The 11,607-nt window shown below is 42.0% G+C and overlaps 1 long non-coding RNA gene across 6 annotated transcripts in view; it reads left to right on the plus strand.

Moving 5' to 3' along the window:
• LOC130456079 (uncharacterized) overlaps positions 1-10,347 on the plus strand; it is a 76,481-nt gene extending 66,134 nt beyond the window's left edge. For all 6 annotated transcript variants that reach the window (XR_008914369.1, XR_008914367.1, XR_008914368.1 and 3 more), the window contains 2 exons: positions 3,015-3,130; positions 9,851-10,347. This is a non-coding gene — a long non-coding RNA (uncharacterized LOC130456079). The remainder of the gene's footprint in view (positions 1-3,014; positions 3,131-9,850) is intronic.
• Positions 10,348-11,607: the final 1,260 nt, after the last annotated feature.

Genomic DNA, 11,607 nt, shown 5'->3' on the forward strand with positions numbered 1-11,607 from the left:
AGGATATATCAAAGGTCAATGGACTTCCAGGTGTTCCTATTGTCAACCTGGAATCAAGAAGCCTCAGACTTGTGGCCTAGAGGGATCTGGAGTAGCCTGGGTTTCCGGAGGAGCTTGTGGGTTGGAGACACCAAAGTTTGTACCTGTTTCCTGATCCCGTGAGAATCCAGAGAGATAGAGACAGACAGATAGAAAGACCGATAGGCAGGCCGACTGGCAGATGGGTAGTCAGATAGGTAGGATTGCAGATAGATGGATATAGAGATAGCACATAGAGAGACACATAGTCATACAGAGACAGAGAGATAGACAGGCAGGCAGGCAGACAGATCGAGATAAATAGATAGGACGATAGAACGAAAAGACATAGAAACACAGACAGAATGACAGAGACATTGAAAGATTAAAAAACATCAGAATATCTGAGAGTGATACAAAGGGACAGATAGAGACAGCTAGATGGAAGGATAGATCAAGGGAAGATGGAATGGTGAGACAGACAAACTGAGAGAGACACAGAAATTCAGGCAGATGGATAGACAGGTAGACAGGGATAGACAGATAGCAATAAAGATAGATAGATACAGCTAGATCAATAGATTGATATAGAGAGAGAATGAGAGAAAAACAGAGTGAGAGACACAGATAGGTGGATCGACAGACATACAGAAGGACTAAGAGATGGACTAGTTTCTCTGCCTTTTTGTCTATCTGCCTGCCTGTCTGTGTGTCTATCAGCCTGTCCTTCTGTCTATAAGTACCATCTGGCTATATCTATGTTTCCATGTCTTTATGGATGTATATACGAATCTATCTATCTATCTGACTGTCTGTGTAGCTTATGAATCTGTCTGTATTTCTGCCAGTCAGTCAGGTCTGGCTATATATCATTTTGTGTGTTTTTATGTATCTGTTTATGTATCTCTCTATGTATCTGTGTATCTCTCTATGTATCTAACTATTGTTGACTTGTAAAAACACAAAAGTATTAAATAGTCAATAAACTAACTCTTTAGTCAAGGAAAAGCGGGTCAGTGTGACAGTAGGGCTCTAGACAGAGCTGGGCGCCACAAGGCTACGGAGAGTGCCAGGACTGAACTCTGGTGGCTCTGGACACTGACCCCTGGGAAAGGCAATAGCACCAGATTGGACAGTTTAAAGAAGAAAAGAATTTGGGGAACTTCTCCACCATTTGGGGGAAATCCAGGGGCAGGGAAAGATGATTGACTTTGCTCAAGCTACAAAGAAAATGGGAGTGTTCAAACTCTACTGACAGCATCCAATGAAGCTTGGGAAAAGAATCATAGCTTGAGGAGAGGGTGTAAGGGAAAGGGCTGCTGACAGTGGAGACTAAAGGATGGTCCCTGATCAGGTGGGGATTTACTTGGGGAAACATCTCTGACCCCACAGGGGAGACTACCTAAAATAAATGGGGTCCTTACCATCTGCTTAGTCCCATGCAAGTAGTATTAGCAATCACTTGAGACTCCATTACTCAGTCTGAACCTGCTACCCTGAGGTTCCCTTCTGGGTGGATTCTCACAGAAACAGGGAACAAGTACAAACTTTGAGTCTTCAATTTAGAAGCTAGTCCTAACCTTGGGGTACTTCTGATCTTACTATGCTACACGTTTGAATTTTCCAGATTCCATGTTTACACTCTGTTTGTATATCTATCTCTCTGTCTATATATGTAATTCTTTCTTTATGATTGTCCTTCTGTCCATGTCTGTTCTTTGCTTGGTCTCTCTCTCTCTCTCTCTCTCTCTCTCTCTCTCTCTCTCTCTCTCTCTCTCTCTCTCTCTCTCTCTTCTCTCTCTTTTATATCTGTCTATCTGTGTGCTCTCTGTCTACCAATATTTCTATATTTTCTGGGTGACTCTTTCTGCCCTCTATGTATCTCTCTGCCTGTCTGTATGTATATCTATCTATCTGTCTGCCAGCCAGTCTCTTCTGCTTATCTCTATGTATCTATGTATCTATGTATCTATCTATGTATCTATGTATCTATCTATCTATCTATCTTTCTATCTATCTATCTATCTATCAATCAATGTATCTATCGATGTATCTATCGATCTATCTATGCCTTTGTGTTCCTATCGGTGTAGTTTATGTATCTATCTGCCTGCCTGTTTGTGCATCTCTCAATCTCTGTGTATGTCATTTGTGTTTTAAAATATTGATGTCTGTCTAAACCCAATAGCAAGAATGCAAGTTGCAACATTCCATGTACAGCATCAGTCTTGGCCATTTAATTTTGCAAATGTGCTAGGTAAAATGGAGAATCCTCTTCCTAGGGCTGGAATCTTATAAACTGTGAATTTCTCTATAATTGTTCATTCAAAAGTAACATCCTTCAACTCGTTAACTTGGAAATAATGCCAAACTATCAAATAGTCAGAAAAACTCAAAACTTTAACCACAATTTCACCTTCAAATCAATGTTGAAATTCATATTTAAAAGTTTCAAACAAGCACACAGACACACAAATACACACCCATACCCACACCCACTACCCCCCCCACACACACACATACACACCCTCCCAATCTAATTTTGGGGACGTGGGGATGTTCGGGATAAAAAACTGTTTTCATTCCCCTTTAACTCCTGAACAAATATAATCATGCTAGTCCGTAGACCAAAATGATTGTTAAAATAAGCCCCATATCTTAGCCCTTGCCTTTCTGAGGATTTCATCATAGGATGACAGAACATTTGATCAAACAGGAGAAAAGTGGGAAGTAACTTACAATAGGGGAGAAAAGCTCCCTAATTTGAATACAAATGTCAGGTATAAGTTGGTAAAGATCAGCAGTCAGCTGTAGAACTTGATAGAAACTTAGCTAAGCCATTCCTCAGCCCTTCCATTGGCCCTTGTGACTGTATCCTAACCCATTTTCCTCCATAGCATTTATTTTCCCCATGATCTTTCCAAAGAATTCACCTATAGATCTCAATTCTCTCTCGCCATGCTAAGATTATCTTTCTTACTACCAATTCCTTCTAGGCTCCATCATTTCTTTCCTAACATCTTCTGATTCGACTTTGAGACAACCCAGCACTCTGGAATCTTTGCTGTGACTTCTCCAATGGACAGATGTTCTGTTCCATCCTCCTAATGAGGTAAAGTGCTCCTATTTTCAACTTTCCTCCTTCAACTCAAAATGGGGACTAAGTCTGTCCTTTCTAGGTTCTCTACTTAATGGGCCTTGGCTCCAGGTAAATAGAATTCTCAGGGGAGATCAAATAACTAGTTTTCCCTCTGCTGTAGAATTATTTCTCAAGTCAATGAAAAGGATAGGAAACAATCCTTCTCCAGATTCCGTACGTTGGGGACTCCTTCGTATATCTCTTAAAGATGTCACCTTGAGTAATACTTCAGTTTCTGGGCTGCAGTAAATTCTGGTCTAGGCTTTTGGCTCCTATGAAACCTCTTCAGGCAAATCTTCCCTTTCATAGGTTTTTATCTCTTCACCCCCATACCAGAACTGGGGGAGGGAGGGGTAAAATCCCAGGGCATTCATAGAAATGTCTTAGGAATTTCCCAGGTCTCTTTCTTTAGTAGTCATGTGCCAAAGATCATCAGAAATAATGCACACAAAACCATCAGTTTTCTCCACTTCAAAAGGAAAATTAGTTCTCCTTATTCCCTGGTCTTTTCAAACAAAAACTTATCTATTGAAATGGTTGCACTCTGGAAATTGACCTTCAAAATGCCCCAAATCAGGTTATTGTAGATAAAGCTTTTCCTTTCTCAAAAACTCAAACTGGTAACATTTTCTCTCCAAAAACAAAACTTAGGGTTACTAAGGAAGAGGTTCAAAATTTCCTCCAACTAGGAACACCTCTACTATTCCCTTCCCTTTTTTCATTTTTTACTCTAATTTCCTTTGGGCTGCCAATTTGTCTTTCTCTTCTCCTTGCCTCAAAGCACTTTGGTCTATGGCTAAAGCTGCTCCTAGAGAGGAAATTTGAGGCTCAATTAAAAACTGTTCAGGGTTTCCTAAGCATTTAAATCAAAGACTTTCCCCCCATATTTTGTGTCCTTTGACAACGATTGAAAGATAGTAAGGACCGTATTTGCCCATCCTCAAATGAACTTTCTTTACTCCAGAGATCTCACACACACACACACACACACACACACAGACACGGTAATGTGAAAAAACCACTCCTGCCATTTGAAAACAAATACCAACTTGACAAAAAATGTGTAATGTCTGCATTCAAATAACGAAGTTAATACCTCGATTAAAATGCTTCTCATTGGCAATACTCAATATTCACTGAGGTTGATATATACGATTTCACACATTAGTCCTAGCTAAACTTGGGAAGAAAAGATTAGACTAAAAAGTCAAGAATTTCTGGTCCTCTTTTGGCCTTCTGTTCCATAATCCCCTGTGCAGATGGCCAGCTCCTGCCCTTTTCTCTAGCTTTTCGGAGGAATGAACTGTTGTAAGACTGCTTAATAGACATTATTTGCTAACGTTTCTATCACCTACATTTAAAGGAAATCCACTAGACATACAGTGTAGCCCAAACCCCACAGAACATTGAGAAGAAATGGAGGGCTTAAGTTCTTCAGCTTCTAGGAGAAGCTCTTTCATAAACCAAATCTGATAACTCGTTTGAATTTAACCCCTGACATTTCAATTCAAGAAGACACTTTCTCTGTTTTAATAGCCTTAAAGCCATTACACAGACCCTCTAGCGAACACTCTGACTCTCACACTCCAACTCAAGCTTCCCATTCAATGCTTTCAGCCAACCATTCACACATGTCACCTATACTATCCTCGCTCTTCCTTCTCCTAGAAATACTGCTTCACTCACATACACAGGTACCAACACTCAATCACACACAAAACTTAATAAATGGTGGAGCTTGTGGTCAGGTTGTCCCGGGCTCCATTTTGGCCGACTTACCTTGGAACCAGATTTGATTGATGCTCCACACACTTTCTAACATTCCAGGTAAGTGGTCCATCATATATCATGTATATATGACTATGTCCATATGTGAACAAGAACTTGGCAGCATTCCCATTGGGATGTAGGCTGTAGAATGTTTGGAAATGAGACTGTCTCCTTGGTTCCTGATTAATAGAGTTTCCTTTCCCGTGAGTTTGAATTACCTAAACGAACCCACCCAGCAGATTCCTGACTGAGCTCAATGGCTTCTTGTGTATACGTCACTTCTGGTTGTCAATCTGGCTATAGGTTTAGGCAGCCATAACTAGGGCATCCGGGCTGGCTTGCCATTTGTTATCTTGAAAATAACACAGAACTCTCAAATAGTCTGAAAAACCAAGTATTGAATGAAGATAGGGGTAAGTCCCGTATTGAATTCTTTACTGAGAGCCTGGTGCCACAACTTTTACAGGGCATAAACCCTGGACTCTGAGGATGTTATCCCTGGGCGGGCCACCAGGCTAGGTGACAACTCCAAGGAACAAAAGAATTTGGGGAACCTCTCTACCACATGGGGGAAATCCAGGAGCAGGGAAAGATCAGTGACAATGGTGTAGCTACAAAGGAAATCACTGACACGATACAATCAAGCCTAGGAAAGGAATCCTAGCCAAAGGCTAGGGTCTAAGAGAGGGGGCTGCTTACAATGGATACTGAAGAATGGTCCCTGCCAGGTGTGGATCTTCTTGGAAAAGGGTCTCTTGATACAGTAGGGGAGACTACTTAAGTAGGACTGGTATTCAGCTGAGGATCCCCCACTAAGTCTGAAACTGTATGCCTGGGATTCCCTTCAGTGTAGATTCCCATGAGAACAGGGAACAAGTACAATCTTTGGGGTCTCCAACCTACAAGCTCCTCTTAAACCTAGGGTTCACCAGAGTCCACTAGGCCCCAGGTTTGGGGTTTCTAGATTCCATGTTGACATACCTTATTGCTTCTGCTGTGAATACATTCACTTCATTCCTTTAGGAAAAGCTGGAGCTATACTTGCCAATGGTGGCCATTAATGCAGGCACAGTATGGTTTTTTTAAGAAACAGAATTCCTTGCAGTTTGACACATGATGAATATCATAGCACAAACTATTAAAATCCCGTGTGATTCACTGTATGTTGTTTATCTGGTTATTTATTGAACAGCTCTAAAAATTAAAGGAAAGCAAGATGCAGAATGTGTTTTCTTCATTGACACCACTGTGATTCCTATCTTGAAAAGTCAAAGTTAAAATGTTTGAACACACTTTTGCTGTCACAGCAATCTCCCTATTCCCCTGTCTGAGGGAATGTCAAAAGTCAATGGCCTTCCCGGCTTTCCTATCATCAAACTGGAATCCAGAAAGCCCAAACTTGTGGCCTATATGGTTCTGGTTTGTGGAGGAGCTTGTAGGTTGGAGACCCCAAAGTTTGTACTTGTTACCTGATCCCATGGGAATCCAGAGAGATAGAGACAGACAAACAGAAAGACAGATAGGCAGGCCGACTGGCAGATGGGTACTCAGATAGATAGGTGGTCAGATGGATGGATATAGAGATAGCACATAGAGAGACACATAGTCAAACACAGAAAGAGAGATAGACAGGCAGGCAGACAGACAGATCGAGAGATAAATAGATAGGAAGATAAAACAAAAAGACATAGAAACACAAACAGACAGAATGAGAGATAGTCAGAGACATTGAAAGATTAATAGAACATGAGAATATCAGAGAGTAAAACAAAGACAGACAGAGACAGATAGATGGAAGGACAGACCGAGGGAAGATAGAATGGAGAGACAGACAGACAGGGATACACAGAAAGTCAGGCAGATGGATAGAGAAACAGATACGGATAGACTGCAATATAGATAGATAGATAGATAGATTGATACAGTTAGATCTATAGATTGATATATAGACAGACTGACAGACAGAGACAGACGGATTGACAGACATACAGAAAGACTGACATATTGACTAGTCTCTCTGTCATTTTGTCTATCTGCCTGCCTGTCTGTGTGTCTATCAGCCTGTCCTTCTGTCTGCATGTCACACCTGGCTATATCTATGTTTCCATGTCTTTATGGATGCATGTACAAATCTATCTATCTATCTATCTATCTATCTATCTATCTATCTATCTATCTATCTATCTATCTATCTATCTAACTAACTATGTATCTATGTCTTAGTGTTTCTGTCTGTATAGTCTATATAACTATCTTTCTGCCTGTCTTTGTATTTAATGAGTCTGTCTCTATCTCTGCCCATCAGTCCGGTTTGGCTGTATATCTCTGTGTGTTTTTATGTATCCATTTATGTATCTCTCTATGAATCTAACTACTGTTGACTTATAAAAACACAAAACTATTAAATAGTCAGAGAACTCACTCTTTAGTCAAGGAAAGGAGGGTCAGTGTGAGAGTAAGGCTCTACACAGAACTGGGTGACACAATGCTACACAGAGTCCCAGGACTGAACTCTGGTTGCTCTGGACACTGACCCCTGGATAAGGCAATAGCACCAGATTGGACAGTTTAAAGAAGAAAAGAATTTTGGGAACTTCATCCATCTGTCTGACAGCCAGTCCCTTCTGTGTATGTATGTATGCATACATTTATCTATCTATCTATCTATCTATCTATCTATCTATCTATCTATCTATCTATCTATCTATCTATCTATCTCTATGTGTAGCTATCGGTGTAGTCTATCTATCTATCTGCCTGCTTATTTCTGCATGGATCGATCTATGTGTATGTCCTTTGTGTGTTTTAAAGTGTTGTGACATCCTGGGGAACTACAATACCCAGTGTGCTCAAGGCGTCCCACCCCTTTGAGTCCTCGATTGGTATTGGTCTAGCAATGGACCAATCCTGCATTGGGGAAGGGTCATTGTCCATGGTCCCTCCTTAGCATGGGATTGGTCTATTTCAAGACCAATCCTATGAAAGGAAATAATAAGCATCATCCCTTGCCCAGCGTAGGATTGGTCCAATTCAGAACCAATCTCTCACTGGAAATAAGGGGGAGAGACACCTGGAGCACGCTGGAAGATGTAGTCCCCTAGGCCACAACCCTCTCTCTATATCTATCTATCTATCTATCTATCTATCTATCTATCTATCTATCTATCTATCTATCTATCTCTATGTGTAGCTATCGGTGTAGTCTATCTATCTATCTGCCTGCTTATTTCTGCATGGATCGATCTATGTGTATGTCCTTTGTGTGTTTTAAAGTGTTGTGACATCCTGGGGAACTACAATACCCAGTGTGCTCAAGGCGTCCCACCCCTTTGAGTCCTCGATTGGTATTGGTCTAGCAATGGACCAATCCTGCATTGGGGAAGGGTCATTGTCCATGGTCCCTCCTTAGCATGGGATTGGTCTATTTCAAGACCAATCCTATGAAAGGAAATAATAAGCATCATCCCTTCCCCAGCGTAGGATTGGTCCAATTCAGAACCAATCTCTCACTGGAAATAAGGGGGAGAGACACCTGGAGCACGCTGGAAGATGTAGTCCCCTAGGCCATAACCCTCTCTCTATATCTATCTATCTATCTATCTATCTATCTATCTATCTATCTATCTATCTATCTATCTATCTATCTATTTATCTATCTAACTGTCTGTCTGTCTGTCTGTCTGTCTATCTATCTATCTATCTGTCTGTCTGTCTGTCTATCTGTCTATCTTTGTCTTTGTGTATCTTTGGGTGTAGTCTATGTATCTATCTGCCTGCTTGTTTGTGCATGGATCAGTCTGTGTGTATGTTCTTTGTGTGTTTTAAAGTGTTGTGACATCCTGGGGAACTACAAGTCCCATTGTGCCCCAGGAATCAGTCCCTTTTGAATCCTGGCTTGGGATTTGTCTTGGATTGGACCAATCCTGTGTTTGGGGATGGACTATGTCTATGGTCCCTCCTTTGCATGGGATTGGTTCAAATAAAGACCAATCCCATGAAAGGAAAATGGGCATCATCTCTTGCCCAGCAGAGGATTGGTCAAATTCAAGACCAATCTTTCACGGGAAATAAGAGGTAGGGACCACTGGAGCACAATGGGAGATGTAGCCCTGTAGGCCACAACCATTGAAAACCCACATGATCTCTCTCTATAAATCTATTTAGATGGAGAGATAGACAGCTAGACAGACAGAAGGACCGACAGACAGATTATTTGATGTGTTATTCTGCTTATTCGCCTACTGGTTGGTACATCTGTCAGCCTGTCTGTGTTTCTTTTGTGGGTTTGCAAGTGTTGTGACAGCCTGGGGAACTACAAGCCCCATTGTGCCCCAGGAATCCTTCCCTTTTGAGTCCTGTCTTGAGATTGGTCCGAAATTGGACCAATCTCGTGGGGGGGGAGGGACAATGCCCATGGTCCCTCCTGAGCACAGAATTGGTCCATCTCATTAGCAATCACGCACAGTAAAGTAGGGAGCATCATTCCTCACCCAGCCTAGAATTGGTCCAATTCAAGACCAGTCCCAACCAGGAATGATGGGGGAGGGACCCCTCGCTCACACTGGGGGATGAAGTTCCTCAGGCCACAACCTAAGAAGAGCAAAGCTATCTCTAGCTCTATATCCATGTAGACTGAGAGATGGACAAGGGGACCGACAGACAGGACGACTGACAGAGAGAGAGCTTTGTTTATCTGTTCTTCTGTCTTATTGCCTTCCTCTCTATGTATCTGTCAGTCTGTCTATCTGTCTGCCCATTAGACGGCTCTGGGTATCTATCTCTATATAGGTATGTATGTATGTACCTATCTATGTGTGTATCTGTTTATTAATCGATCTTCAATGTTTGTCAATCCGTCTGTCCATTGGTCTATCCCTCTATCTAACTTATCAGTCACTCGATCTTTCCCATTCTCCTTCTCAGGTTTCCATGCAAAAATATCGGAATAAGTGGTTGTTGGCAAGCAAACCATGTGATGGTGTCCCTGTGATGTTCAGGTGGCTCAGAAGATGTATTTGGTTCAAGATTGGAGGGGGAGTGGCAGACCTCTACTTTGGCCAGTGAGGTGAGTGGCTGTTGCAGTTGAGCTGTTCCTCAGCTGCAGCCCCACCTTTCACTGCTTCTACTCACTCTTCTTTACCCTTTGAATCAGATGGCCAAAGAGAAACACCCCTTCCATTATGCTGCAGATGCCAAGAACCAGCCCCATGGCCTGGGCGCAAACCTCCTGCCCAAACCCCTTGTTTCTGGGTCCTTTCCTCAGTGCTGTCAAATGATAGCTAATCCGCAGCATGAAGGCATGCTGTCTTGCTGTCCTTCCAAGGAGCAGCCTTTGCACCCATGTTGTTCCACCTCGGCTGCCTCCTGACCACATTCAACATGACTTTCCAAATCAATAAAATGTCTCTTTTTCTTTTGAAGCCAAGTTTCATTCTTGCATTCTTGCCAATGGTATCCCTCCCGAGCTCCAGGGGTGCATCTCTGAACCCCGCAACAATCATCCTGGGTGCCATTCAAAGAAATGATGTAGTCTCATCAGGGAGGAAAATCACAGCTGAGGCCAAGGAAGAAATCCAAAATCTTGAAACAGCGGAATACCGAAACCAAGTCTAGACAATTGATCATTCTCAAACTTTCCTATCCAGCCTTTTATTTTTTTCTTTATTCAGCAATTCTTATCTTATTGCTTTTCATATATTTTTTAGTGAATTTAGCACCTTATTCCTCCTCGGTGACAAGAATCATATTCGTCCATCCTTCCCATGCTCCCACCCTTCCTGTATTCGAGGAGAATTCCACTGGGTATGACATGTGTCCTTGATGAGAACCTCTTTCCATGTTCTTGATGTTTGCACTAGGATGTTCATTTAGAGTCTATATCCCCAACCCTAACCCCCTGGACCCTTGTAATCTAGCAGTTGTTTTTCTTGGGTATTTCTACTCCCACAGTTTTCCTCGTGAATGTGGATAGTGTTCTTCTCATAGATTCCGCCGGGTGGTTTAGGATCACTGCATTGACACTAATGAAGAAGTTCATTCCATTCCATTCCATTCCATTGTACCACAGTGTATCCATCTCTGTGTACAATGTTCTCCTGGTTCTGCTCCTCTCACTGCATCCATTACTGGAGGTCTTTCCAGTTCCCGTCGAATTCCTCTAGTTAATTATTCCTTTGAGCACTATACTATTTCAACACCAAGAGATACTACAGTTTGTTTAGCCATTCCCCAATTGAAGGGCATCCCCTCCTTTTCCAATTTTTGGCTACTCCAAAGAGAGCAGCTATCAATATTCTTGGTCAAGCCTTTTTCCTTATTATGGGTATGTGGTAGAAACCCTGCAGTGCTATGGCTGGATCAAAAGGCAGACTGTCTTGTAGCGCCCTCTGGCCAGAGTTCCAAATTGCCCTTCAGAATGGTTGGATCAATTCACCACTCCAGCAACAATGCCTTCATGTCCCGACTTTGCCTCATCCCCTCAAGCATTCATTATATTCCCTTGCTGTCATGTTAGCTAATACGTCTTGCCTCCATTTTCAAGATGAGGCACATTCTCAGTGATGCATGGCATCAGAGTGAACACATTATTCAGTAGATTCAAACTGTGAAACAGCAGGAAGTGTCACCTATTAGTTGTTCGCAATTGGCAGAAGTACTGCTTACTCAAATGACAAAAAGGA

Source organism: Monodelphis domestica, chromosome X (genome assembly GCF_027887165.1).
Source record: "Monodelphis domestica isolate mMonDom1 chromosome X, mMonDom1.pri, whole genome shotgun sequence".
NCBI classification, from domain to species: domain Eukaryota; kingdom Metazoa; phylum Chordata; class Mammalia; order Didelphimorphia; family Didelphidae; genus Monodelphis; species Monodelphis domestica.